The sequence below is a fragment of the Leiobunum rupestre genome, chromosome 1 (genome assembly GCF_980474605.1).
Source record: "Leiobunum rupestre chromosome 1, qqLeiRupe1.1.hap1, whole genome shotgun sequence".
Taxonomy (NCBI): Eukaryota; Metazoa; Arthropoda; class Arachnida; order Opiliones; family Sclerosomatidae; genus Leiobunum; species Leiobunum rupestre.
Window position 1 is genome coordinate 9,177,636 of NC_143384.1, and position 22,215 is coordinate 9,199,850.

General features: G+C 42.6%; 39 non-coding genes across 39 annotated transcripts; all 39 read right to left on the reverse strand.

Moving 5' to 3' along the window:
- Window positions 1–99: 99 nt before the first annotated feature.
- On the reverse strand, window positions 100–191 carry TRNAI-UAU (transfer RNA isoleucine (anticodon UAU)). The gene is given in 2 exon segments: window positions 100–135; window positions 154–191. It is a non-coding gene; the product is annotated as a tRNA-Ile (tRNA).
- A 385-nt stretch (window positions 192–576) lies between these two features.
- Window positions 577–668, reverse strand: TRNAI-UAU (transfer RNA isoleucine (anticodon UAU)). The gene is given in 2 exon segments: window positions 577–612; window positions 631–668. It is a non-coding gene; the product is annotated as a tRNA-Ile (tRNA).
- A 67-nt stretch (window positions 669–735) lies between these two features.
- Window positions 736–827, reverse strand: TRNAI-UAU (transfer RNA isoleucine (anticodon UAU)). Its single transcript is given in 2 exon segments — window positions 736–771; window positions 790–827. It is a non-coding gene; the product is annotated as a tRNA-Ile (tRNA).
- A 2,028-nt stretch (window positions 828–2,855) lies between these two features.
- On the reverse strand, window positions 2,856–2,947 carry TRNAI-UAU (transfer RNA isoleucine (anticodon UAU)). The gene is given in 2 exon segments: window positions 2,856–2,891; window positions 2,910–2,947. It is a non-coding gene; the product is annotated as a tRNA-Ile (tRNA).
- A 67-nt stretch (window positions 2,948–3,014) lies between these two features.
- TRNAI-UAU (transfer RNA isoleucine (anticodon UAU)) lies at window positions 3,015–3,106 on the reverse strand. Its single transcript is given in 2 exon segments — window positions 3,015–3,050; window positions 3,069–3,106. It is a non-coding gene; the product is annotated as a tRNA-Ile (tRNA).
- Window positions 3,107–3,331: 225 nt separating this feature from the next.
- Window positions 3,332–3,423, reverse strand: TRNAI-UAU (transfer RNA isoleucine (anticodon UAU)). The gene is given in 2 exon segments: window positions 3,332–3,367; window positions 3,386–3,423. It is a non-coding gene; the product is annotated as a tRNA-Ile (tRNA).
- Window positions 3,424–3,649: 226 nt separating this feature from the next.
- On the reverse strand, window positions 3,650–3,741 carry TRNAI-UAU (transfer RNA isoleucine (anticodon UAU)). Its single transcript is given in 2 exon segments — window positions 3,650–3,685; window positions 3,704–3,741. It is a non-coding gene; the product is annotated as a tRNA-Ile (tRNA).
- A 544-nt stretch (window positions 3,742–4,285) lies between these two features.
- Window positions 4,286–4,377, reverse strand: TRNAI-UAU (transfer RNA isoleucine (anticodon UAU)). Its single transcript is given in 2 exon segments — window positions 4,286–4,321; window positions 4,340–4,377. It is a non-coding gene; the product is annotated as a tRNA-Ile (tRNA).
- Window positions 4,378–4,444: 67 nt separating this feature from the next.
- Window positions 4,445–4,536, reverse strand: TRNAI-UAU (transfer RNA isoleucine (anticodon UAU)). Its single transcript is given in 2 exon segments — window positions 4,445–4,480; window positions 4,499–4,536. It is a non-coding gene; the product is annotated as a tRNA-Ile (tRNA).
- A 67-nt stretch (window positions 4,537–4,603) lies between these two features.
- TRNAI-UAU (transfer RNA isoleucine (anticodon UAU)) lies at window positions 4,604–4,695 on the reverse strand. Its single transcript is given in 2 exon segments — window positions 4,604–4,639; window positions 4,658–4,695. It is a non-coding gene; the product is annotated as a tRNA-Ile (tRNA).
- Window positions 4,696–4,762: 67 nt separating this feature from the next.
- TRNAI-UAU (transfer RNA isoleucine (anticodon UAU)) lies at window positions 4,763–4,854 on the reverse strand. The gene is given in 2 exon segments: window positions 4,763–4,798; window positions 4,817–4,854. It is a non-coding gene; the product is annotated as a tRNA-Ile (tRNA).
- Window positions 4,855–4,921: 67 nt separating this feature from the next.
- Window positions 4,922–5,013, reverse strand: TRNAI-UAU (transfer RNA isoleucine (anticodon UAU)). The gene is given in 2 exon segments: window positions 4,922–4,957; window positions 4,976–5,013. It is a non-coding gene; the product is annotated as a tRNA-Ile (tRNA).
- Window positions 5,014–5,238: 225 nt separating this feature from the next.
- On the reverse strand, window positions 5,239–5,330 carry TRNAI-UAU (transfer RNA isoleucine (anticodon UAU)). The gene is given in 2 exon segments: window positions 5,239–5,274; window positions 5,293–5,330. It is a non-coding gene; the product is annotated as a tRNA-Ile (tRNA).
- A 67-nt stretch (window positions 5,331–5,397) lies between these two features.
- TRNAI-UAU (transfer RNA isoleucine (anticodon UAU)) lies at window positions 5,398–5,489 on the reverse strand. Its single transcript is given in 2 exon segments — window positions 5,398–5,433; window positions 5,452–5,489. It is a non-coding gene; the product is annotated as a tRNA-Ile (tRNA).
- A 226-nt stretch (window positions 5,490–5,715) lies between these two features.
- Window positions 5,716–5,807, reverse strand: TRNAI-UAU (transfer RNA isoleucine (anticodon UAU)). Its single transcript is given in 2 exon segments — window positions 5,716–5,751; window positions 5,770–5,807. It is a non-coding gene; the product is annotated as a tRNA-Ile (tRNA).
- A 67-nt stretch (window positions 5,808–5,874) lies between these two features.
- On the reverse strand, window positions 5,875–5,966 carry TRNAI-UAU (transfer RNA isoleucine (anticodon UAU)). The gene is given in 2 exon segments: window positions 5,875–5,910; window positions 5,929–5,966. It is a non-coding gene; the product is annotated as a tRNA-Ile (tRNA).
- A 67-nt stretch (window positions 5,967–6,033) lies between these two features.
- On the reverse strand, window positions 6,034–6,125 carry TRNAI-UAU (transfer RNA isoleucine (anticodon UAU)). Its single transcript is given in 2 exon segments — window positions 6,034–6,069; window positions 6,088–6,125. It is a non-coding gene; the product is annotated as a tRNA-Ile (tRNA).
- A 67-nt stretch (window positions 6,126–6,192) lies between these two features.
- TRNAI-UAU (transfer RNA isoleucine (anticodon UAU)) lies at window positions 6,193–6,284 on the reverse strand. Its single transcript is given in 2 exon segments — window positions 6,193–6,228; window positions 6,247–6,284. It is a non-coding gene; the product is annotated as a tRNA-Ile (tRNA).
- A 67-nt stretch (window positions 6,285–6,351) lies between these two features.
- TRNAI-UAU (transfer RNA isoleucine (anticodon UAU)) lies at window positions 6,352–6,443 on the reverse strand. The gene is given in 2 exon segments: window positions 6,352–6,387; window positions 6,406–6,443. It is a non-coding gene; the product is annotated as a tRNA-Ile (tRNA).
- A 385-nt stretch (window positions 6,444–6,828) lies between these two features.
- Window positions 6,829–6,920, reverse strand: TRNAI-UAU (transfer RNA isoleucine (anticodon UAU)). The gene is given in 2 exon segments: window positions 6,829–6,864; window positions 6,883–6,920. It is a non-coding gene; the product is annotated as a tRNA-Ile (tRNA).
- Window positions 6,921–6,987: 67 nt separating this feature from the next.
- TRNAI-UAU (transfer RNA isoleucine (anticodon UAU)) lies at window positions 6,988–7,079 on the reverse strand. Its single transcript is given in 2 exon segments — window positions 6,988–7,023; window positions 7,042–7,079. It is a non-coding gene; the product is annotated as a tRNA-Ile (tRNA).
- Window positions 7,080–7,304: 225 nt separating this feature from the next.
- TRNAI-UAU (transfer RNA isoleucine (anticodon UAU)) lies at window positions 7,305–7,396 on the reverse strand. Its single transcript is given in 2 exon segments — window positions 7,305–7,340; window positions 7,359–7,396. It is a non-coding gene; the product is annotated as a tRNA-Ile (tRNA).
- A 67-nt stretch (window positions 7,397–7,463) lies between these two features.
- Window positions 7,464–7,555, reverse strand: TRNAI-UAU (transfer RNA isoleucine (anticodon UAU)). Its single transcript is given in 2 exon segments — window positions 7,464–7,499; window positions 7,518–7,555. It is a non-coding gene; the product is annotated as a tRNA-Ile (tRNA).
- A 67-nt stretch (window positions 7,556–7,622) lies between these two features.
- TRNAI-UAU (transfer RNA isoleucine (anticodon UAU)) lies at window positions 7,623–7,714 on the reverse strand. The gene is given in 2 exon segments: window positions 7,623–7,658; window positions 7,677–7,714. It is a non-coding gene; the product is annotated as a tRNA-Ile (tRNA).
- A 67-nt stretch (window positions 7,715–7,781) lies between these two features.
- Window positions 7,782–7,873, reverse strand: TRNAI-UAU (transfer RNA isoleucine (anticodon UAU)). Its single transcript is given in 2 exon segments — window positions 7,782–7,817; window positions 7,836–7,873. It is a non-coding gene; the product is annotated as a tRNA-Ile (tRNA).
- A 226-nt stretch (window positions 7,874–8,099) lies between these two features.
- Window positions 8,100–8,191, reverse strand: TRNAI-UAU (transfer RNA isoleucine (anticodon UAU)). Its single transcript is given in 2 exon segments — window positions 8,100–8,135; window positions 8,154–8,191. It is a non-coding gene; the product is annotated as a tRNA-Ile (tRNA).
- Window positions 8,192–8,258: 67 nt separating this feature from the next.
- On the reverse strand, window positions 8,259–8,350 carry TRNAI-UAU (transfer RNA isoleucine (anticodon UAU)). The gene is given in 2 exon segments: window positions 8,259–8,294; window positions 8,313–8,350. It is a non-coding gene; the product is annotated as a tRNA-Ile (tRNA).
- A 67-nt stretch (window positions 8,351–8,417) lies between these two features.
- On the reverse strand, window positions 8,418–8,509 carry TRNAI-UAU (transfer RNA isoleucine (anticodon UAU)). Its single transcript is given in 2 exon segments — window positions 8,418–8,453; window positions 8,472–8,509. It is a non-coding gene; the product is annotated as a tRNA-Ile (tRNA).
- A 67-nt stretch (window positions 8,510–8,576) lies between these two features.
- Window positions 8,577–8,668, reverse strand: TRNAI-UAU (transfer RNA isoleucine (anticodon UAU)). Its single transcript is given in 2 exon segments — window positions 8,577–8,612; window positions 8,631–8,668. It is a non-coding gene; the product is annotated as a tRNA-Ile (tRNA).
- A 67-nt stretch (window positions 8,669–8,735) lies between these two features.
- TRNAI-UAU (transfer RNA isoleucine (anticodon UAU)) lies at window positions 8,736–8,827 on the reverse strand. The gene is given in 2 exon segments: window positions 8,736–8,771; window positions 8,790–8,827. It is a non-coding gene; the product is annotated as a tRNA-Ile (tRNA).
- A 1,338-nt stretch (window positions 8,828–10,165) lies between these two features.
- On the reverse strand, window positions 10,166–10,257 carry TRNAL-UAA (transfer RNA leucine (anticodon UAA)). The gene is given in 2 exon segments: window positions 10,166–10,201; window positions 10,220–10,257. It is a non-coding gene; the product is annotated as a tRNA-Leu (tRNA).
- A 1,180-nt stretch (window positions 10,258–11,437) lies between these two features.
- On the reverse strand, window positions 11,438–11,529 carry TRNAI-UAU (transfer RNA isoleucine (anticodon UAU)). The gene is given in 2 exon segments: window positions 11,438–11,473; window positions 11,492–11,529. It is a non-coding gene; the product is annotated as a tRNA-Ile (tRNA).
- A 385-nt stretch (window positions 11,530–11,914) lies between these two features.
- TRNAI-UAU (transfer RNA isoleucine (anticodon UAU)) lies at window positions 11,915–12,006 on the reverse strand. The gene is given in 2 exon segments: window positions 11,915–11,950; window positions 11,969–12,006. It is a non-coding gene; the product is annotated as a tRNA-Ile (tRNA).
- A 67-nt stretch (window positions 12,007–12,073) lies between these two features.
- Window positions 12,074–12,165, reverse strand: TRNAI-UAU (transfer RNA isoleucine (anticodon UAU)). The gene is given in 2 exon segments: window positions 12,074–12,109; window positions 12,128–12,165. It is a non-coding gene; the product is annotated as a tRNA-Ile (tRNA).
- Window positions 12,166–13,661: 1,496 nt separating this feature from the next.
- Window positions 13,662–13,753, reverse strand: TRNAI-UAU (transfer RNA isoleucine (anticodon UAU)). Its single transcript is given in 2 exon segments — window positions 13,662–13,697; window positions 13,716–13,753. It is a non-coding gene; the product is annotated as a tRNA-Ile (tRNA).
- A 1,021-nt stretch (window positions 13,754–14,774) lies between these two features.
- TRNAI-UAU (transfer RNA isoleucine (anticodon UAU)) lies at window positions 14,775–14,866 on the reverse strand. Its single transcript is given in 2 exon segments — window positions 14,775–14,810; window positions 14,829–14,866. It is a non-coding gene; the product is annotated as a tRNA-Ile (tRNA).
- Window positions 14,867–15,251: 385 nt separating this feature from the next.
- On the reverse strand, window positions 15,252–15,343 carry TRNAI-UAU (transfer RNA isoleucine (anticodon UAU)). The gene is given in 2 exon segments: window positions 15,252–15,287; window positions 15,306–15,343. It is a non-coding gene; the product is annotated as a tRNA-Ile (tRNA).
- Window positions 15,344–15,728: 385 nt separating this feature from the next.
- On the reverse strand, window positions 15,729–15,820 carry TRNAV-UAC (transfer RNA valine (anticodon UAC)). The gene is given in 2 exon segments: window positions 15,729–15,764; window positions 15,783–15,820. It is a non-coding gene; the product is annotated as a tRNA-Val (tRNA).
- Window positions 15,821–16,045: 225 nt separating this feature from the next.
- On the reverse strand, window positions 16,046–16,137 carry TRNAI-UAU (transfer RNA isoleucine (anticodon UAU)). Its single transcript is given in 2 exon segments — window positions 16,046–16,081; window positions 16,100–16,137. It is a non-coding gene; the product is annotated as a tRNA-Ile (tRNA).
- Window positions 16,138–22,215: the final 6,078 nt, after the last annotated feature.

Below are 22,215 nucleotides of genomic sequence, written 5' to 3' on the forward strand. Positions count from 1 at the left end.
TACCGCGCGCTAACCAATTGCGCCACAGGGGATTGTATCTAGTAGATAACTGTATTTTGCACGACAAGAAGAAAAGGTTACAAAATCGAAAAGGTACTTTTCCCCAGGTGAGGGTCGAACTCACAACCTCGGCATTTCTCGGCTGTACTGCTGTATAAGTACCGCGCGCTAACCAATTGCGCCACAGGGGATTGTATCAAGTAGATAACTTTTTTTTGCACGACAAGAAGATAAGGTTAAAAAATCAAAAAGCCACTTTTCCCCAGGTGAGGCTCGAACTCACAACCTCGGCAATTCTCGACTGTACTGCTGTATAAGTACCGCGCGCTAACCAATTGCGCGACAGGGGATTGTATCAAGCAGATAACTGTGTTTTGCACGACAAGAAGAAAAGTTTACAAAATCGAAAAATCACTCTTCCCCAGGTGAGGCTCGAACTCACAACCTCGGCATTTCTCGGCTGTACTGCTGTATAATTACCGCGCGCTAACCAATTGCGCCACAGGGGATTGTATCAAGTAGATAACTGTATTTTGCACGACAAGAAGAAAAGGTTACAAAATCGAAAAGGTACTTTTCCCCAGGTGAGGGTCGAACTCACAACCTCGGCATTTCTCGGCTGTACTGCTGTATAAGTACCGCGCGCTAACCAATTGCGCCACAGGGGATTGTTTCTAGTAGATAACTGTATTTTGAACGACAAGAAGAAAAGGTTACAAAATCGAAAAATCACTCTTCCCCAGGTGAGGCTCGAACTCATAACCTCGGCATTTCTCGGCTGTACTGCTGTATAAGTACCGCGCGCTAACCAATTGCGCCACAGGGGATTGTTTCTAGTAGATAACTGTATTTTGAACGACAAGAAGAAAAGGTTACAAAATCGAAAAATCACTCTTCCCCAGGTGAGGCTCGAACTCATAACCTCGGCATTTCTCGGCTGTGCTGCTGTATAAATACCGCGCGCTTTTTTTTTTTTTTTAATTATATCATTAAAAAAATACACGACGCGTGTATGGTACAAAAAGCGAAATGCAACAAGATAATAGAACAAGAAAAAAATACGAAGTAACATTTGAAAAATCGGTCGCGAAAATGAACAGCGATAAAGAAAGAAAAACGATTAGATAATATTGATTAAACAATAGTGAGAAATAAAAAAATTAAGCAACGTATCAAACACTATTAGGCAGTACATGTTGTAGAAAGAATTCATGAACAAAAATAGGCTAAATTAGATAATAAACAGCATTAAAGACGATTAAGAAGAAATAAATTAACGAAAAAAAACTCCTTATTGAAAATGAGAAGCAAAGGCTTAGAACCGACAGAACACAGAAAAGGCCACAAAACATTAAGAAAATCCATCACCATTAATTTGTAACTTATACGTTGAAACCGTAATCATCCGGGATCACAAAGTCCTTATACAGAGGACTGGTAACAGGCTGACCCTGATACCGACACACCCGAGCAAAATATTCGTTCTCTGAAGATGGCGGCCAAGCAACCTCCTTAGGCCACCACTCAGGCCGGCGATGACCCTTGAAAGGGAGCAGACGCATAGCAACGGGAACCCTTTGAACTTTCGTAGCAGAGCCAGAAGAAGAAGACAGCTTCTTACCGACATCGCCATCGCTTGACGACAGCGAATGCTTAGCACTCCGACGCGGATCAGACTTGACACCAGCATCGACGATGGAAGATTCACTACTACCGGCCCGGACCGGAGAACCTTGAGGAATAGCGACTTAGGCAGGATCGACGACCATCGCTTCACCGTCACCACCACCGCCCGACGCCGCTTCTAAATCGCGGGATGCCATCCGGGGCCATAGAGTACACTCCCGAACAACATGTCCCTGCTTCTGGCACTTAAAGCACTTGAAATCAGGACAATGGCGATAAATATGGTCAGGAGAATAACACTTATTACAAATTTTCAACTGAGAATCATGGCGGACAGCGTAAAACTTCTCTCGACCAACAGCATCGGCAACTCGTAAGCGATATGGTAATGATGACAGACTCTCAGGTAAGGTAACACGAACGGTACGAAGTCCGCAATAGAATGATGCCTTTTTATGCCAAACAAGCGGACCCTTGATTTCACAGCCAAGCGACGTTAATTTGGATAAAACGGCTTCATCAGTCACAAACTCAGGTAAGTCCGAAAAGGCGACAGTCACAGTCTTCGCAGAAACGCTTGAAATTTCATATATCTCACCATCAATATCCAAGCCCGAATCTATAACGCCCTCGACATCGGCCAAAGTCTTCAAGGTGAGAATGTAACCACCCTCATCACAGACAACTAAAGCAGAAGCACAATCCAGACCAAAGTTCGCAATCACCGCCGTAGACACAACTTCAAAACTTGGGAGATTTCGTTTAAAATCAATAAAAACCGATCTTTTGAATGCGTCCATCCTGGGTAGAAACACCCAGGAGGGATTACCAAATTAATAAATTAACAACTATTGAATTAAATGCACGAATAATAACCGAAAGAAAAATAAATTGGCAAAATACCCCGCTTAGGCTTAGCGCGACGAAAACACGGAGTGCAAAATCGAGCGACCTGCACTCTCCAAAAGCTCGAACGCCTCGCTAACCAATTGCGCCACAGGGGATTGTATCAAGTAGATAACTGTATTTTGCACGACAAGAAGAAAAGGTTACAAAATCGAAAAGGTACTTTTCCCCAGGTGAGGCTCGAACTCACAAACTCGGTTTTCTCGGCTGTACTGCTGTATAAGTACCGCGCGCTAACCAATTGCGCCACAGGGGATTGTATCAAGTAGATAACTGTTTTTTGCACGACAAGAAGAAAAGTTTACAAAATCGAAAAATCACTCTTCCCCAGGTGAGGCTCGAACTCACAACCTCGGCATTTCTCGGCTGTACTGCTGTATAAGTACCGCGCGCTAACCAATTGCGCCACAGGGGATTGTATCAAGTAGAAAACTGTATTTTGAACGACAAGAAGAAAAGGTTACAAAATCGAAAAATCACTCTTCCCCAGGTGAGGCTCGAACTCACAACCTCGGCATTTCTCGGCTGTGCTGCTGTATAAATACCGCGCGCTAACCAATTGCGCCACAGAGGATTGTATCAAGTAGATAACTGTATTTTGCACGACAAGAAGAAAAGGTTACAAAATCGAAAAGGTACTTTTCCCCAGGTGAGGCTCGAACTCACAAACTCGGTTTTCTCGGCTGTACTGCTGTATAAGTACCGCGCGCTAACCAATTGCGCCACAGGGGATTGTATCAAGTAGATAACTGTATTTTGCACGACAAGAAGAAAAGGTTACAAAATCGAAAAGGTACTTTTCCCCAGGTGAGGGTCGAACTCACAGCCTCGGCATTTCTCGGCTGTACTGCTGTATAAGTACCGCGCGCTAACCAATTGCGCCACAGGGGATTGTATCAAGTAGATAACTGTATTTTGCACGACAAGAAGAAAAGGTTACAAAATCGAAAAATTACTCTTCTCCAGGTGAGGGTCGAACTCACAACCTCGGCATTTCTCGGCTGTACTGCTGTATAAGTACCGCGCGCTAACCAATTGCGCCACAGGGGATTGTATCAAGTAGATAACTGTATTTTGCACGACAAGAAGAAAAGTTTAAAAAATCGAAAAATCACTCTTCCCCAGGTGAGGCTCGAACTCACAACCTCGGCATTTCTCGGCTGTACTGCTGTATAAGTACCGCGCGCTAACCAATTGCGCCACAGGGGATTGTATCAAGTAGATAACTGTATTTTGCACGACAAGAAGAAAAGGTTACAAAATCGAAAAGGTACTTTTCCTTAGGTGAGGCTCGAACTCTCAACCTCGGCATTTCTCGGCTGTACTGCTGTATAAGCATCGCGCGCTAACCAATTGCGCCACAGGGGATTGTATCAAGTAGGTAACTGTATTTTGCACGACAAGAAGAAATAGTTACAAAATCGAAAAGATACTTTTCCCAAGGTGAGGCTCGAACTCACAACCTCGGCATATCTCGGCTGTACTGTTGTATAAGTACCGCACGCTAACCAATTGCGCCACAGGGGAGTGTATCAAGTAGATAACTGTATTATGCACGACAAGAAGAAAAGGTTACAAAATCGAAAAGGTACTCTTCCCCAGGTGAGGCTCGAACTCACAAACTCGGCATTTCTCGGCTGTACTGCTGTTTAAGTACCACGCGCTAACCAATTGCGCCACAGGGGATTGTATCAAGTAGATAACTGTATTTTGCACGACAAGAAGAAAAGTTTACAAAATCGAAAAATCACTCTTCCCCAGGTGAGGCTCGAACTCACAACCTCGGCATTTTTCGGCTGTACTGCTGTATAAGTACCGCGCGCTAACCAATTGCGCCACAGGGGATTGTACCAAGTAGATAACTGTATTTTGAACGACAAGAAGAAAAGTTTACAAAATCGAAAAATTACTCTTCCCCAGGTGAGGCTCGAACTCACAGACTCGGCATTTCTCGGCTGTACTGCTGTATAAGTACCGCGCGCTAACCAATTGCGCCACAGGGGATTGTGTCAAGTAGATAACTGTATTTTGCAAGACAAGAAGAAAAGGTTACAAAATCGAAAAATTACTCTTCCCCAGGTGAGGGTCGAACTCACAACCTCGGCATTTCTCGGCTGTACTGCTGTATAAGTACCGCGCGCTAACCAATTGCGCCACAGGGGATTGTATCAAGTAGATAACTGTATTTTGCACGACAATAAGAAAAGTTTAAAAAATCGAAAAATCACTCTTCCCCAGGTGAGGCTCGAACTCACAACCTCGGCATTTCTCGGCTGTACTGCTGTATAAGTACCGCGCGCTAACCAATTGCGCCACAGGGGATTGTATCAAGTAGATAACTGTTTTTTGCACGACAAGAAGAAAAATTTACAAAATCGAAAAATCACTCTTCCCCAGGTGAGGCTCGAACTCACAACCTCGGCATTTCTCGGCTGTGCTGCTGTATAAATACCGCGCGCTAACCAATTGCGCCACAGAGGATTGTATCGAGTAGATAACTGTATTTTGCACGACAAGAAGAAAAGGTTACAAAATCGAAAAGGTACTTTTCCCCAGTTGAGGCTCGAACTCACAAACTCGGTTTTCTCGGCTGTACTGCTGTATAAGTACCGCGCGCTAACCAATTGCGCCACAGGGGATTGTATCAAGTAGATAACTGTATTTTGCACGACAAGAAGAAAAGGTTACAAAATCGAAAAGGTACTTTTCCCCAGGTGAGGGTCGAACTCACAACCTCGGCATTTCTCGGCTGTTCTGCTGTATAAGTACCACGCGCTAACCAATTGCGCCACAGGGGATTGTATCAAGTAGATAACTGTATTTTGCAAGACAAGAAGAAAAGGTTACAAAATCGAAAAATTACTCTTCCCCAGGTGAGGGTCGAACTCACAACCTCGGCATTTCTCGGCTGTACTGCTGTATAAGTACCGCGCGCTAACCAATTGCGCCACAGGGGATTGTATCAAGTAGATAACTGTATTTTGAACGACAAGAAGAAAAGGTTACAAAATCGAAAAATCACTCTTCCCCAGGTGAGGCTCGAACTCACAACCTCCGCATTTCTCGGCTGTACTGCTGTATAAATACCGCGCGCTAACCAATTGCGCCACAGGGGATTGTATCAAGCAGATAACTGTGTTTTGCACGACAAGAAGAAAAGTTTACAAAATCGAAAAATCACTGTTCCCCAGGTGAGGCTCGAACTCACAACCTCGGCATTTCTCGGCTGTACTGCTGTATAAGTACCGCGCGCTAACCAATTGCGCCACAGGGGATTGTATCAAGTAGATAACTGTATTTTGAACGACAAGAAGAAAAGTTTACAAAATCGAAAAATTACTCTTCCCCAGGTGAGGCTCGAACTCACAACCTCGGCATTTCTCGGCTGTACTGCTGTATAAGTACCGCGCGCTAACCAATTGCGCCACAGGGGATTGTATCAAGTAGATAACTGTATTTTGAACGACAAGAAGAAAAGTTTACAAAATCGAAAAATTACTCTTCCCCAGGTGAGGCTCGAACTCACAACCTCGGCATTTCTCGGCTGTACTGCTGTATAAGTACCGCGCGCTAACCAATTGCGCCACAGGGGATTGTATCAAGTAGATAACTGTATTTTGAACGACAAGAAGAAAAGTTTACAAAATCGAAAAATTACTCTTCCCCAGGTGAGGCTCGAACTCACAACCTCGGCATTTCTCGGCTGTACTGCTGTATAAGTACCGCGCGCTAACCAATTGCGCCACAGGGGATTGTATCAAGTAGATAACTGTATTTTGAACGACAAGAAGAAAAGTTTACAAAATCGAAAAATTACTCTTCCCCAGGTGAGGCTCGAACTCACAACCTCGGCATTTCTCGGCTGTACTGCTGTATAAGTACCGCGCGCTAACCAATTGCGCCACAGGGGATTGTATCAAGTAGGTAACTGTATTTTGAACGACAAGAAGAAAAGTTTACAAAATCGAAAAATTACTCTTCCCCAGGTGAGGCTCGAACTCACAGACTCGGCATTTCTCGGCTGTACTGCTGTATAAGTACCGCGCGCTAAATAATTGCGCCACAGGGGATTGTGTCAAGTAGAGAACTGTATTTTGCAAGACAAGAAGAAAAGGTTACAAAATCGAAAAATTACTCTTCTCCAGGTGAGGGTCGAACTCACAACCTCGGCATTTCTCGGCTGTACTGCTGTATAAGTACCGCGCGCTAACCAATTGCGCCACAGGGGATTGTATCAAGTAGATAACTGTATTTTGCACGACAAGAAGAAAATTTCACAAAATCGAAAAATCACTCTTCCCCAGGTGAGGCTCGAACTCACAACCTCGGCATTTCTCGGCTGTACTGCTGTATAAGTACCGCGCGCTAACCAATTGCGCCACAGGGGATTGTATCAAGTATATAACTGTATTTTGAACGACAAGAAGAAAAGGTTACAAAATCGAAAAATCCCTCTTCCCCAGGTGAGGCTCGAACTCACAACCTCGGCATTTCTCGGCTGTACTACTGTATAAATACCGCGCGCTAACCAATTGCGCCACAGGGGATTGTATTAAGAAGATAACTGTATTTTGCACGACAAGAAGAAAAGGTTACAAAATCGAAAAGGTACTTTTCCCCAGGTGAGGCTCGAACTCACAAACTCGGTTTTCTCGGCTGTACTGCTGTATAAGTACCGCGCGCTAACCAATTGCGCCACAGGGGATTGTATGAAGTAGATAACTGTATTTTGCACGACAAGAAGAAAAGGTTAAAAAATCGAAAAGGTACTTTTCCCCAGGTGAGGGTCGAACTCACAATCTCGGCATTTTACGGCTGTACTGCTGTATAAGTACCGCGCGCTAACCAATTGCGCCACAGGGGATTGTATCAAGTAGATAACTGTATTTTGCACGACAAGAAGAAAAGTTTACAAAATCGAAAAATTACTCTTCCCCAGGTGAGGCTCGAACTCACAGACTCGGCATTTCTCGGCTGTACTGCTGTATAAGTACCGCGCGCTAACCAATTGCGCCACAGGGGATTGTGTCAAGTAGATAACTGTATTTTGCAAGACAAGAAGAAAAGGTTACAAAATCGAAGAATTACTCTTCCCCAGGTGAGGGTCGAACTCACAACCTCGGCATTTCTCGGCTGTACTGCTGTATAAGTACCGCGCGCTAACCAATTGCGCCACAGGGGATTGTATCAAGTAGATAACTGTATTTTGCACGACAATAAGAAAAGTTTAAAAAATCGAAAAATCACTCTTCCCCAGGTGAGGCTCGAACTCACAACCTCGGCATTTCTCGGCTGTACTGCTGTATAAGTACCGCGCGCTAACCAATTGCGCCACAGGGGATTGTATCAAGTAGATAACTGTTTTTTGCACGACAAGAAGAAAAGTTTACAAAATCGAAAAATCACTCTTCCCCAGGTGAGGCTCGAATTCACAACCTCGGCATTTCTCGGCTGTGCTGCTGTATAAATACCGCGCGCTAACCAATTGCGCCACAGAGGATTGTATCAAGTAGATAACTGTATTTTGCACGACAAGAAGAAAAGTTTACAAAATCGAAAAATCACTCTTCCCCAGGTGAGGCTCGAACTCACAAACTCGGCATTTCTCGGCTGTACTGCTGTATAAGTACCGCGCGCTAACCAATTGCGCCACAGGGGATTGTATGAAGTAGATAACTGTATTTTGAACGACAAGAAGAAAAGGTTACAAAATCGAAAAATTACTCTTCCCCAGGTGAGGCTCGAACTCACAACCTCGGCATTTCTCGGCTGTACTGCTGTATAAGTACCGCGCGCTAACCAATTGCGCCACAGGGGATTGTATCAAGTAGATAACTGTATTTTGAACGACAAGAAGAAAAGTTTACAAAATCGAAAAATTACTCTTCCCCAGGTGAGGCTCGAACTCACAACCTCGGCATTTCTCGGCTGTACTGCTGTATAAGTACCGCGCGCTAACCAATTGCGCCACAGGGGATTGTATCAAGTAGATAACTGTATTTTGAACGACAAGAAGAAAAGTTTACAAAATCGAAAAAGTACTCTTCCCCAGGTGAGGCTCGAACTCACAACCTCGGCATTTCTCGGCTGTACTGCTGTATAAGTACCGCGCGCTAACCAATTGCGCCACAGGGGATTGTATCAAGTAGGTAACTGTATTTTGAACGACAAGAAGAAAAGTTTACAAAATCGAAAAAGTACTCTTCCCCAGGTGAGGCTCGAACTCACAACCTCGGCATTTCTCGGCTGTACTGCTGTATAAGTACCGCGCGCTAACCAATTGCGCCACAGGGGATTGTATCAAGTAGGTAACTGTATTTTGAACGACAAGAAGAAAAGTTTACAAAATCGAAAAATTACTCTTCCCCAGGTGAGGCTCGAACTCACAGACTCGGCATTTCTCGGCTGTACTGCTGTATAAGTACCGCGCGCTAAATAATTGCGCCACAGGGGATTGTGTCAAGTAGATAACTGTATTTTGCAAGACAAGAAGAAAAGGTTACAAAATCGAAAAATTACTCTTCTCCAGGTGAGGGTCGAACTCACAACCTCGGCATTTCTCGGCTGTACTGCTGTATAAGTACCGCGCGCTAACCAATTGCGCCACAGGGGATTGTATCAAGTAGATAACTGTATTTTGCACGACAAGAAGAAAATTTCACAAAATCGAAAAATCACTCTTCCCCAGGTGAGGCTCGAACTCACAACCTCGGCATTTCTCGGCTGTACTGCTGTATAATTACCGCGCGCTAACCAATTGCGCCACAGGGGATTGTATCAAGTAGATAACTGTATTTTGCACGACAAGAAGAAAAGGTTACAAAATCGAAAAGGTACTTTTCACCAGGTGAGGCTCGAACTCACAGACTCGGCATTTCTCGGCTGTACTGCTGTATAAGTACCGCGCGCTAACCAATTGCGCCACAGGGGATTGTATCAAGTAGATAACTGTATTTTGCACGACAAGAAGAAAAGTTTACAAAATCGAAAAATCACTCTTCCCCAGGTGAGGCTCGAACTCACAAACTCGGTTTTCTCGGCTGTACTGCTGTATAAGTACCGCGCGCTAACCAATTGCGCCACAGGGGATTGTATCAAGTAGATAACTGTATTTTGCACGACAAGAAAAAAAGGTTACAAAATCGAAAAATTACTCTTCCCCACGTGAGGCTAGAACTCACAACCTCGGCATTTCTCGGCTGTACTGCTGTATAAGTACCGCGCGCTAACCAATTGCGCCACAGGGGATTGTATCGATTAGATAACTGTATTTTCCACGACAAGAAGAAAAGGTTACAAAATCGAAAAGGTACTTTTCCTTAGGTGAGGCTCGAACTCTCAACCTCGGCATTTCTCGGCTGTACTGCTGTATAAGCATCGCGCGCTAACCAATTGCGCCACAGGGGATTGTATCAAGTAGGTAACTGTATTTTGCACGACAAGAAGAAAAGGTTACAAAATCGAAAAGATACTTTTCCCAAGGTGAGGCTCGAACTCACAACCTCGGCATATCTCGGCTGTACTGTTGTATAAGTACCGCACGCTAACCAATTGCGCCACAGGGGAGTGTATCAAGTAGATAACTGTATTTTGCACGACAAGAAGAAAAGTTTACAAAATCGAAAAATCACTCTTCCCCAGGTGAGGCTCGAACTCACAACCTCGGCATTTTTCGGCTGTACTGCTGTTTAAGTACCGCGCGCTAACCAATTGCGCCACAGGGGATTGTATCAAGTAGGTAACTGTATTTTGCACGACAAGAAGAAAAGGTTACAAAATCGAAAAGCTACTTTTCCTTAGGTGAGGCTCGAACTCACAACCTCGGCATTTCTCGACGGTACTGCTGTATTAGTCCCGCGCGCTAACCAATTGCGCCACAGGGGATTGTATCAAATAGATAACTGTATTTTGCACGACAAGAAGAAAAGGTTACAAAATCGAAAAATCACTCTTCCCCAGGTGAGGCTCGAACTCACAAACTCGGCATATCTCGACTGTACTGCTGTATAAGTACCGTGCGGTAAACAATTGCGCCACAGGGGATTGTATCAAGTAGCTAACTGTATTTTCCACGACAAGAAGAAAAGTTTACCAAATCGAAAAGGTACTTTTCACCAGGTGAGGCTCGAACTCACAACCTCGGCATATCTCGGCTGTATTGCTGTATAAGTACCGTGCGGTAACCAATTGCGCCACAGGGGATTGTATCCAGTAGCTAACTGTATTTTCCACGACAAGAAGAAAAGGTTACCAAATCGAAAAGGTACTTTTCACCAGGTGAGGCTCGAACTCACAACGTCGTCATTTCTCGGCTGTACTGCTGTATAAGTACCAAGCGCTAACCAATTGCGCCACAGGGGATTGTATCAAATAGATAACTGTATTTTGCACGACAAGAAGAAAAGGTTACAAAATCGAAAAGGCCCTTTTCCCCAGGTGAGGCTCGAACTCACAACCTCGGCATATCTCGGCTGTACTGCTGTATAAGTACCAAGCGCTAACCAATTGTGCCACAGGGGATTGTATCAAGTAGATAACTGTATTTTGCACGACAAGAAGAAAAGGTTACAAAATCGAAAAGGCACTCATCCCCAGGTGAGGCTCGAACTCACAACCTCGGCATATCTCGGCTGTACTGCTGTATAAGTACCGTGCGGTAACCAATTGCGCCACAGGGGACTGTATCCAGTAGCTAACTGTATTTTCCACGACAAGAAGAAAAGGTTACCAAATCGAAAAGGTACTTTTCACCAGGTGAGGCTCGAACTCACAACGTCGTCATTTCTCGGCTGTACTGCTGTATAAGTACCAAGCGCTAACCAATTGTGCCACAGGGGATTGTATCAAGTAGATAACTGTATTTTGCACGACAAGAAGAAAAGGTTACAAAATCGAAAAGGCACTTTTCCCCAGGTGAGGCTCGAACTCACAACCTCGGCATATCTCGGCTGTACTGCTGTATAAGTACCGTGCGGTAACCAATTGCGCCACAGGGGATTGTATCCAGTAGCTAACTGTATTTTCCACGACAAGAAGAAAAGGTTACCAAATCGAAAAGGTACTTTTCACCAGGTGAGGCTCGAACTCACAACGTCGTCATTTCTCGGCTGTACTGCTGTATAAGTACCAAGCGCTAACCAATTGCGCCACAGAGGATTGTATCAAATAGATAACTGTATTTTGCACGACAAGAAGAAAAGGTTACAAAATTGAAAAGGTACTTTTCCCCAGGTGAGGCTCGAACTCACAACCTCGGCATTTCTCGGCTATACTGCTGTAAAAGTACCGCGCGCTAACCAATGGCGCCACAGGGGATTGTATCAAGTAGATAACTGTATTTTTTACGACATGAAGAAAAGGTTACAAAATCGAAAAGGGACTCTTCCCCAGGTGAGGCTCGAACTCACAACCTCGGCATTTCTCGGCTGTACTGCTGTATAAGTACCGCGCGCTAACCAATTGCGCCACAGGGGATTGTATCAAGTAGATAACTGTATTTTGCACGACAAGAAGAAAAGTTTACAAAATCGAAAAATCACTCTTCCCCAGGTGAGGCTCGAACTCACAACCTCGGCATTTCTCGGCTGTACTGCTGTATAAGTACCGCGCGCTAACCAATTGCGCCACAGGGGATTGTTTCAAGTAGATAACTGTATTTTGCAAGACAAGAAGAAAAGGTTACAAAATCGAAAAATTACTCTTCCCCAGGTGAGGGTCGAACTCTAAACCTCGGCATTTCTCGGCTGTACTGCTGTATAAGTACCGCGCGCTAACCAATTGCGCCACAGGGGATTGTATCAAGTAGATAACTGTATTTTGCACGACAAGAAGAAAAGTTTACAAAATCGAAAAATCACTCTTCCCCAGGTGAGGGTCGTACTCACAACCTCGGCATTTCTCGGCTGTACTGCTGTATAAGTACCGCGCGCTAACCAATTGCGCCACAGGGGATTGTATCAAGTAGATAACTGTATTTTGCACGACAAGAAGAAAAGGTTACAAAATCGAAAAGGTACTTTTCACCAGGTGAGGCTCGAACTCACAGACTCGGCATTTCTCGGCTGTACTGCTGTATAAGTACCGCGCGCTAACCAATTGCGCCACAGGGGATTGTATCAAGTAGATAACTGTATTTTGCACGACAAGAAGAAAAGTTTACAAAATCGAAAAATCACTCTTCCCCAGGTGAGGCTCGAACTCACAAACTCGGTTTTCTCGGCTGTACTGCTGTATAAGTACCGCGCGCTAACCAATTGCGCCACAGGCGATTGTATCAAGTAGATAACTGTATTTTGCACGACAAGAAAAAAAGGTTACAAAATCGAAAAATCACTCTTCCCCAGGTGAGGCTCGAACTCACAAACTCGGTTTTCTCGACTGTACTGCTGTATAAGTACCGCGCGCTAACCAATTGCGCCACAGGGGATTGTATCAAGTAGATAACTATATTTTGCACGACAAGAAAAAAAGGTTACAAAATCGAAAAATTACTCTTCCCCACGTGAGGCTAGAACTCACAACCTCGGCATTTCTCGGCTGTACTGCTGTATAAGTACCGCGCGCTAACCAATTGCGCCACAGGGGATTGTATCGATTAGATAACTGTATTTTCCACGACAAGAAGAAAAGGTTACAAAATCGAAAAGGTACTTTTCCTTAGGTGAGGCTCGAACTCTCAACCTCGGCATTTCTCGGCTGTACTGCTGTATAAGCATCGCGCGCTAACCAATTGCGCCACAGGGGATTGTATCAAATAGGTAACTGTATTTTGCACGACAAGAAGAAAAGGTTACAAAATCGAAAAGATACTTTTCCCAAGGTGAGGCTCGAACTCACAACCTCGGCATATCTCGGCTGTACTGTTGTATAAGTACCGCACGCTAACCAATTGCGCCACAGGGGAGTGTATCAAGTAGATAACTGTATTTTGCACGACAAGAAGAAAAGGTTACAAAATCGAAAAGGTACTCTTCCCCAGGTGAGGCTCGAACTCACAAACTCGGCATTTCTCGGCTGTACTGCTGTTTAAGTACCACGCGCTAACCAATTGCGCCACAGGGGATTGTATCAAGTAGATAACTGTATTTTGCACGACAAGAAGAAAAGTTTACAAAATCGAAAAATCACTCTTCCCCAGGTGAGGCTCGAACTCACAACCTCGGCATTTTTCGGCTGTACTGCTGTATAAGTACCAAGCGCTAACCAATTGCGCCACAGGGGATTGTATCAAATAGATAACTGTATTTTGCACGACAAGAAGAAAAGGTTACAAAATCGAAAAGGCACTTTTCCCCAGGTGAGGCTCGAACTCACAACCTCGGCATATCTCGGCTGTACTGCTGTATAAGTACCAAGCGCTAACCAATTGTGCCACAGGGGATTGTATCAAGTAGATAACTGTATTTTGCACGACAAGAAGAAAAGGTTACAAAATCGAAAAGGCACTTTTCCCCAGGTGAGGCTCGAACTCACAACCTCGGCATATCTCGGCTGTACTGCTGTATAAGTACCGTGCGGTAACCAATTGCGCCACAGGGGATTGTATCCAGTAGCTAACTGTATTTTCCACGACAAGAAGAAAAGGTTACCAAATCGAAAAGGTACTTTTCACCAGGTGAGGCTCGAACTCACAACGTCGTCATTTCTCGGCTGTACTGCTGTATAAGTACCAAGCGCTAACCAATTGTGCCACAGGGGATTGTATCAAGTAGATAACTGTATTTTGCACGACAAGAAGAAAAGGTTACAAAATCGAAAAGGCACTTTTCCCCAGGTGAGGCTCGAACTCACAACCTCGGCATATCTCGGCTGTACTGCTGTATAAGTACCGTGCGGTAACCAATTGCGCCACAGGGGATTGTATCCAGTAGCTAACTGTATTTTCCACGACAAGAAGAAAAGGTTACCAAATCGAAAAGGTACTTTTCACCAGGTGAGGCTCGAACTCACATCGTCGTCATTTCTCGGCTGTACTGCTGTATAAGTACCAAGCGCTAACCAATTGCGCCACAGAGGATTGTATCAAATAGATAACTGTATTTTGCACGACAAGAAGAAAAGGTTACAAAATTGAAAAGGTACTTTTCCCCAGGTGAGGCTCGAACTCACAACCTCGGCATTTCTCGGCTATACTGCTGTAAAAGTACCGCGCGCTAACCAATGGCGCCACAGGGGATTGTATCAAGTAGATAACTGTATTTTGCACGACATGAAGAAAAGGTTACAAAATCGAAAAGGGACTCTTCCCCAGGTGAGGCTCGAACTCACAACCTCGGCATTTCTCGGCTGTACTGCTGTATAAGTACCGCGCGCTAACCAATTGCGCCACAGGGGATTGTATCAAGTAGATAACTGTATTTTGCACGACAAGAAGAAAAGGTTACAAAATTGAAAAGGTACTTTTCCCCAGGTGAGGCTCGAATTCACAACGTCGTCATTTCTCGGCTGTACTGCTGTATAAGTACCAAGCGCTAACCAATTGCGCCACAGAGGATTGTATCAAGTAGATAACTGTATTTTGCACGACAAGAAGAAAAGGTTACAAAATCGAAAAGGCACTTTTCCTCAGGTTTGGCTCGAACTCACAACCTCGGCATATCTTGGCTGTTCTGCTGTATAAGTATCGCGCCCTAACCAATTGCGCCACAGGGGATTGTATCCACTAGATAACTGTATTTTGCACGACAAGAAGAAAAGGTTACAAAATTACAAAGGTACTTTTCCCCAGATGAGACTCGAACTCACAGCCTCGGCATTTCTCGGCTGTACTACTGTATAAGTACCGCGCGCTAACCAATTGCGCCACAGGGGATTGTTTTAAGTAGATAACTGTATTTTGCACGACAAGAAGAAAAGGTTACAAAATCAAAAAGGTACTTTTCCCCAGGTGAGGCTCGAAAACACAACCTCGGCATTTCTCGGCTGTACTGCTGTATAAGTACCGCGCGCTAGCCAGTTGCGCTACAGGGAATTGAATCAAATAGATAACTGTATTTTTTTCCACAATAAGAAAAGGTTACAAAATCGAAAAATTACTCTTTCCCAGGTGAGGCTCGATCTCACAACCTCGGCATTTCTCGGCTGTACTGCTGTATAAGTACCGCGCGCTAGCCAACTGTGCTACAGGTGATTGTATTAAGTAGATAACTGTATTTTGCTCGACAAGAAGAAAAGGTTACAAAATCGAAAAATTACTCTTCCCCAGGTGAGGCTCGAACTCACAACCTCGGCATTTCCCGGCTGCACTGCTGTGTAAGTACCGCGCGCTAACCAATTGCGCCACAGGGGATCGTATCAAGTAGGTAACTGTATTTCGCACGACAAGAAGAAAAGGTTACAAAATCGAAAAGGTACTTTTCCCCAGTTGAGGTTCGAACTCACAAACTCGGTTTTCTCGGCTGTACTGCTGTATAAGTACCGCGCGCTAACCTATTGCGCCACAGGGGATTGTATCAAGTAGATAACTGTATTTTGCACGACAAGAAGAAAAGGTTACAAAATCGAAAAATTACTCTTCCCCAGGTGAGGCTCGAACTCACAACCTCGGCATTTCTCGGCTGTACTGCTGTATAAGTACCGCGCGCTAGCCAGTTGCGCCACTGGGGATTGTATCGATTGGATAACAGTATTTTGCACGACAAGAAGAAAAGGTTACAAAATCGAAAAGGTAATCTTCCCAAGCTGAGGCTCGAACTCACAACCTCGGCATTTCTCGACTGTACTGCTGTATAAGTACCGCGCGCTAACCAATTGCGCCACAGGAGATTGTATCGATTGGATAACAGTATTTTGCACGACAAGAAGAAAAGGTTACAAAATCGAAAAGGTAATCTTCCCAAGCTGAGGCTCGAACTCACAACCTCGGCATTTCTCGACTGTACTGCTGTATAAGTACCGCGCGCTAACCAATTGCGCCACAGGGGATTGTATCAAGTAGATAACTGTTTTTTGCACGACAAGAAGAAAAGGTTACAAAAACGAAAAGGTAATCTTCCCCAGGTGAGGCTCGAACTCAAAACCTCGGCATTTCTCGACTGTACTGCTGTATAAGTACCGCGCGCTAACCAATTGCGCCACAGGAGATTGTATTTAGAAGATGACTGTATTTTGTACGACAAGAAGAAAAGGTCACAAAATCGAAAAGGTACTTTTCCCCAGGTGAGGCTCGAACTCACAACCTCGGCATTTCTCGGCTGTACTGCTGTATAAGTACCGCGCGCTAACAAATTTTGCCAGAGGGTATTGAATCAACTAGATAACTGTATTTTGCACGACAAGAAGAAAAGGTTACAATATCGAAAAGGTACTTTTCCCCAGGTGAGGCTCGAACTCTCAACCTCGGCATTTCTCCGCTGTACTGCTGTATAAGTACCGCGCGCTAACCATTTGCGCCACAGGGGATCGTATCCAGTAGATAACTGTATTTTGTACCACAAGAAGAAAAGTTTACAAAATCGAAAAGGTACTCTTCCCAAGGTGAGGCTCGAACTCACAACCTCGGGATTTCTCTACTGAACTGCTGTATAAGAACCACGCGCTAACCAATTGCGCCTCAAGGGAGTGGTATTATCTATATAACTGTATTTTGTTCCACAAGAAGAAAAGATTACAAAATCGAAAAGGTACTCTTCCCAAGGTGAGGCTCGAACTCGCAACCTCGGCAATTCTCGGCTGTACTGCTGTATAAGTACCACGCGCTAACAAATTTTGCTACAGGGTATTGAATCAACTAGATAACTGTATTAAGTAGCACAAGAAGAAAAGATTACAAAATCGAAAAGGTACTCTTCCCAAGGTGAGTCTCGACCTCAAAACCTCGGCATTTCTCGACTGTACTGCTGTATAAGTACCGCGCGCTAACCAATTGCGCCACAGGAGATTGTATTTAGAAGATGACTGTATTTTGTACGACAAGAAGAAAAGGTCACAAAATCGAAAAGGTACTCTTCCCAAGGTGAGGCTCGAACTCGCAGCCTCGGCATTTCTCAGCTGTACTGCTGTATAAGTACAGCGCGCTAACAAATTTTGCCACGGGGTATTGAGTCAACTAGATAACTGTAATAAGTACCACAAGAACAAAAGGTTACAAAATCGAAAAAGTACCCTTTCCCATGTGAGGCACGAACTCACAACCTGGGCGCGCTAACTAATTGCGCCACAGGGGATTGATTCATCTAGACTACTTTATTTTGTACCACAAGAAGAAAAGGTTACAAAATCGAAAAATCACTTTTCCCTAGGTCAGATTCGAACTCACAACCTCGGCATCACTCGGCTGTACTGTTGTATAAGTACCGCGCGCTATCCAATTGCGCCACATAGGAAAATAAATTGTTAACTGTAAGGGCCGGACTGGCTGGTAGTTGGCCCCACCGGCTATGCAATCGTGTTGGCCGCATTTCCCATTAATGCCAAATTCTTCCTCTCTGGCCCCCAATTGGAGTTGACCCCGATCTGATAATAGACGACTTTACTTAAGTCCTAACCACAATGTCTATAACAGTAGACCAACTAAAATTTCATAACCAAAAGTTATTAAGTGATAATGTCACCCTAATGCTTAAGATTAAAGAACAAGATAATAATAATAATAATAATAATTTATTGATGCGAATTGTAGTTTTACATTGTAGCGTACAAAAATAATACATCGTCCCTTTGCCACATGAGCATAACGCTCGTGCGTGGCAGGGACGTTCTTATATACAATAATCCGAGTTAGTTTACAAACATCAAAATCAATTAATTACATCAAGTATAGGGTTCCATTAGAGTTAGTAATTTAGGAGTTTCGCGCATTTTTTTTTTTTTAATTTGATAGAAAGTTTTTTAATCGAGTATAACCAATTTCTAACAGCCACATGACTATTTTGGATTTATACAGGGTCTTTTTTTTTGCTCGGAAAAGTGTTTTTTTTCAAAAACTATTTATAGTACCGATTTCAAATTTGGAAGGTCATTCTCTATACCGGGGGACATCAGTTTGAGAAATTTGAGCGTTTTCGGTAATGTTTTTCACCAATTTTGAAAAATTATTTTTCGACCACTAGGTGCGAGATAAAAAATTTCTATTATAAAGTTGTAGGCCGTCATCGAAAACCCTTAAAAATTGTTCACTCGACGAAAAACAACTTATTTATCAGTGAAAATTCGAGCTTGAAAAATTTACAAGTTGGTGAAGCCAAATTACGATTGTTTGAAACGATAATTGAAAAGGGAACAAGTCTAATACAAACGTAGTAGAGTTTTCACACTTGAAAAAATGTACACGTTTGGTTTTTAAATGCAGATATTTTATTCACATAAAATTTTACAAAACATTTTCAATAATATCACCATTGGCTGCAACACAGGTTTGTGCGCGGACAATTAAGTTCTCAAACGCTTTCTCTACCATTTCTGTTGTGACGTCTCAGCAAGCACTGATTATTCGTCTAATGAGTTCCTCCCTAGTTTCAATGGGCGTGGCGTATACCTTTGCTTTAACGAATCCCCAGAGAAAATAATCCAGCGGTGTTAGGTCAGGTGACCTTGCTGGCCAATGCACTGGACCATTTCTCCCTATCCACCTTTCAGGAAACTCGTTGTTGAGGTGCTCAGTTACTTGCCGGGAAAAATGCGGAGGGGCGCCATCTTGCTGAAACCACAACTGACGTCTTTCAGCCAATGGAAGGTCGTCGATTGCGTCACTCAGTTCGTTCTGTAGAAAATGTAAATACCTTTGGCCGTTGAGGTTCGTCGGCAGGAAAAAGGGACCAATCAAACGGTTTCCAACAAGTCCAACCCAAACATTGACCCGTTCAAATTGAACCTGGTGATGATATTCAAAACCCCAATGTGGGTTGATGTCAGACCAAAGATGGCTGTTTTGATGATTAAAGGGCCCATCTCTAGAAAATGACGCTTCGTCGGAGAACAAAACATGGCGCAAAAATCTTGGACAGCATTTAGTAACCAGTTGCTAAATTCATAACGTCTTTGATGGTCTCCGTCAATTAGTCCTTGGTGGAGCGTAGCTCTGTATGGGTGATAGCGATTCTTACGAAGAATTTTCCACACACGATTTGCAGAACAACCCAAATCAGCAGCGGCGTTAGCGCAACTGTGACGAGGATATGCCACAAAGTACGCGAGTACATTGTTCTCGAAGTCTAAATCCGGTTGACCCAATCCGCGAAACCTAGGTTGCAAGTGACCAAATTGATTGAAATTGTGAATTGCTCGTCTTACTGTATTTACAGATGGTGCTCCATTTGGATGTCTTTCTGCGAAGATTTCAGTCACTCTTCTAAGGTTTTGCGCTGCTTCTCCATAGTAAATGGCAACTATCTCGGTACGCTCAGCTACTGAATAACGAGGCATTGTTCGAAATATTATAAAACACTGATAATAATCTCCCAAAGTTTTCCTTTAAATACCCAATGCATGTTTAGGAGTGACCTATAGCCTCGTGTTTTTTAAATCCGGTCGTTTTTTTAACCAAAGTTTCAACTGGATTAGGTAATTCGGTTTCAATTATCGTTTCAAACAATCGTAATTTGGCTTCACCAACTTGTAAATTTTTCAAGCTCGAATTTTCACTGATAAATAAATTGTTTTTCGTCGAGTGAACAATTTTTAAGGGTTTTCGATGACGGCCTACAACTTTATAATAGAAATTTTTTATCTCGCACCTAGTGGTCGAAAAATAATATTTCAAAATTGGTGAAAAACATTACCGAAAACGCTCCAATTTCTCAAACTGATGTCCCCCGGTATAGAGAATTGACCTTCCAAATTTGAAATCAGTACTATAAATAGTTTTTGAAAAAAAACACTTTTCCGAGCAAAAAAAAAGACCCTGTATATTTTAAAGTTGCTAATTATTTTTACATTTTGGTCAAGAAAGTTATATAATTTGGGTCCTAAGTAATACGCATGTTTTTGCCCAATAGTTTTTGAAGGTTTTGACGGCAATAAGTTGCCATCTACCACAAATCTGGTGTTATAAGCTTTACTTGGTTCCATTGATTGCCTGTGTTTGAAGGTGTATAGCAAGATTTCTTTGGCATATATTTGTTTGAGAGAGAGCACTTTAAATTCTTCGAAGAGCAGACGACTTGGGTAGGTTTGTTTTTTTCTTAGGCATATACGTATTATTTTTTTTGCATTATTTCTAAAGGATCGGTTATCATTTGATAAGTTCCTCCCCAGCCGATTATTCCATACGACAAGATTGAATGGACTAAAGCATAGTAAATTATTTTAAGCCAACCCAGTTGTAGAAAGTTACGGATTTCCCGAAACTTATAGGTACATATTCTAATTTTATTGATTACATTAGTAACTTGATCCTTCCATTTTAGGTTCTCGTCGATTACTACCCCCAAGTATTTAATCTTGCTTACTTTCTCCAGGCTCAAGCAATCAATCGTACAATTATTAAAATTTCCATGGCAACTTTCTGTGTGAATATTTAATTCCATGGGTGTATCTTTTTCGATTCTCGAAGAAAAGCAAATATACTTAGTTTTATTAATGTTAAGTGTTAATAAATCGTCTTTAAGGTTATTACTGACTTGGTTCAGCATTTTTTGAGCTTTAGTAGAAGTTTCTAGCCGCTATAAACGAGATTAAATAATATAGAAATTACCGGTATATAATTCACAAAAAATGAAGATTTTTCTACGATAGCTGAAGATATAGCTTCGAAAGTAGGCTTTAATTATAATTTAAATGATATAGTAACAGTTTATAGACTACCTAGGAGCGCTAGCCAAGTCCCAATTATCCGAATCTGTTTTGTGTCCAAAAAAAATCGTGATCTCTGGTTAAAGAATATAAAATCTATTAAAAACCTCTCAGCCAATGATATAAACAAGGCTCTAAAAATGTTTAAGTTTTCTGTAATGAACACTTAACCCCTTTTAACAAGAAACTAATCGAATAGTCATCGCCGTCATTTCGCCGAAAAGGATTTTACAAAAGGATATTTTGAGATATAGTAGGACTCGCGACAATAAAAACCAAAGTGTTGGACTATTCTAAACAAAACGAAAAAACTCTCATATATGGCTAAAGCGAAGCAAATTTCAAATATTTTAAAGATAAAATAAAAAAACTTTAAATTTTTACATATTTTTAAAAGAAAAAAAAATTAAATTTTCCAATATTTTCAAAATAAAACTAGAATTTTGAAAGCTCCCGCCTGCTAATACATTCTAACCGTGATATCTCGATACCTGCACACGACATCTTATTGTTATTTTAATATGATATTCTACTTTCGTTATGCTATTTAATTACAAAAATTCAGCTTGTGAGCTCGAATACGACTCGAGAAATATTGGTTTTAAATTAATGAAATTTGAAAAAATCAAGACGCTGACCAGTAACGCCGGGTCCTACTTTCTAACCGTAATATCTCGATACCTGAACACGACAGCTTATTGGTATTTTAATATAATATTCTACTATCATTATACTATTTAATTACAAAAATTCAGCTTGTGAGCTCCAATACGACTCGAGAAATATTGGTTTTAAATTAATGAAATTTGAAAAAATCAAGACGCTGACAAGTAACGCCGGGTCCTACTTTCTAACCGTAATATCTCGCTACCTGAACACGACAGCTTATTGGTATTTTAATATAATATTCTACTATCATTATACTATTTAATTACAAAAATTCAAAGCATTAAT